The following is a 2,293-nucleotide window of genomic DNA, read 5'->3' on the forward strand; positions in this document are numbered from 1 at the left end:
TTATTATGCTTCGGAGATACATATATACATACATATATATTTATATGGATCTGTGTGTACATACACACACGTATCTGGGACAATTTACTATATATAATATCCCAAGGTTTTTAGTGAAGTTAACTGGGAAGTATAAAGTATGCCTATTCCACCTTCCTGAAACAGCCTAACATTTTTAATTTAAAATATGACAGATAATGTGATTCCATTTTTTAAAAATTATTTCTTTCTGTCTCTATATATACCTACAAAAATGTTTACCTTGCTAAAGATGATCATTTCTGGGTGGTGGAAAAATTTCAAGTGAATTTTTTTCTTTTTGTATGTTGTTTATATTTTTAATCATGAGATGTATCATTTTTTCAAAAACAATTTTTTTAAGTGTGTGGTTTGGGGGAAGGTTGAGAGATATTTAATGCCCCCAAAGAAAAGTCTATACCCTGGAAAACCTGGTAAATCTTGCTTTCTGAGTTATCATAATCGGTTTAAAAGAATTCTCTTTTCCTCTTGTCCACCAGTGTGATTTACCTCTCATCATCATTTGGCAATTTGAATGTCCAAGAAGGACAATGTATTGGTGTAAAATACAGTTCTTCAAATTCATTTGAAGAACAGGGACACTGTGGGTGGATGTGTGCTCTCAATATTCAAAACATAAATGAAATTTTAGGCAAAAGACTACAATGTGAAAAGACTACATTGACATAAAAACATCACTACATTGTGATTGTACAGAATGCCATTGAATTGTCCACTTTAGAATGAACAATTTTGATTTATTTAGAATAAGCAGGGCAGCTGGATGGCTCGGTTGGTTAGAACGTGAGCTCTTAACAAGGTTGCTGGTTCAATGCCTGCATGGGATCGTGGGTTGTACCCCCTGCAACTAAATATTGAAAACAGCAACTAGACTTGAAGCTGAGCTGCACCCTCCATAACTAGATTGAGGGACAACGACTTGGAGCTGATGGGCCCTGGAGAAACACACTGTTTCCCAATTGTCATGCAGGGCGGCCTGCGGGGTGTCACGCGGGATCTCTGCTCCTGCTCCCCACATAAGAACGCAGGACATGGTGAGGCCAAAAAGGAACACCCACGGAGCCATAGGTAGGGGAGTCGTACCACTATATTCTCGCTGGCAGCTGGGTTGGAGACACAGGAAGCAGGAGCCACACTGTTCGCAACCCTCACTGCGCTGCCGCTTGCAGGCCCAGCCACCATCTTCTTGCTAGCCCCCATTTTCTGCCAGCGTAGCCACAGCAGTTATATTAGTGGCCAATGGCTCACTGGTTACAGCTGATGGCCATGTAACCACAGTTGATGGCCATTTACTACCTGAGCCAGCACCTTTCTATGTGAGGCCGAGAGCCTGGAAACTGCTTTCTGGGGCTCTGTCCCCACACCAATTTCCCCAATAAAATTAAAAAAAAAATCTTAAGGTAAGATAAAGTCTTAAAGAAACTAAGATTAGGCTTTCCTGGAATAGTAAAATCTAAACAAATAACTAAATAAGCAATTTATATTATGTGAATGGCACTTCAATTATAATAAATATGGGATTCTTTTGAAAAACAAATTATGTGCTGTCAAAAAAGAGAGTTTTATTCATTATGAAATGATCCACCAAAGGGTTTAAGTAGCAAACTTTGCTCATCTTAAATTTTCCAATACACACCAAAAAACTTTATTTACAGCAAATTTTTAGGCACTCTAGTAAAAAACAAGGTTGCCTATAAATGCATCTTTCCCCTCATGTAAAAGAATATTTTCACTTGTAAGAAATGTGTTTTGAGGACTCTCTGACCCTTGGAGGTGGGTCTCTGATTTCCTAAAATATTCAGAATTCTGAAGTGGAGGGCCTGCTAACTGGTACTCTCCGATTGAATTCCAAGGAAACTGATTTATTGCACATGGCTCTAATAACGTTTTGCCATAAACATCTGTGGGAAATCTGAGGGCAATCTTGTAGGGGATATTTAATTTGCAGGGCCTGTTGGCTGTGTATCCCTGAAGTGTGAGGTCCCCTTCTGGTAAATGAGGTGAGTTCTTTGACACTTTTTTCCTAAGGAGTCTGGAGCGCTCTAGGGATTGGTAAGAGGGATGCCTTTCACTTTTTAAGCCCTGGTTTGAATCTAACCATGGTTAACCTTGTGCCCTTAAATTGTTTGTGTGAAATGAGGTGGTGATTTCAGTCCTGCCTAAGGAAGCGCTTTTTACATCAAAATTGGCACTAATTGGTCTCCCTGTTGACAGGCTTAGCTGAGAGGTTCATGATTGAATGGGCAGTGAGAAC

This window comes from Rhinolophus sinicus, chromosome 15 (assembly GCF_057876585.1).
Source record: "Rhinolophus sinicus isolate RSI-liver-muscle chromosome 15, RSI-T2T, whole genome shotgun sequence".
Classification (NCBI taxonomy): Eukaryota; Metazoa; Chordata; class Mammalia; order Chiroptera; family Rhinolophidae; genus Rhinolophus; species Rhinolophus sinicus.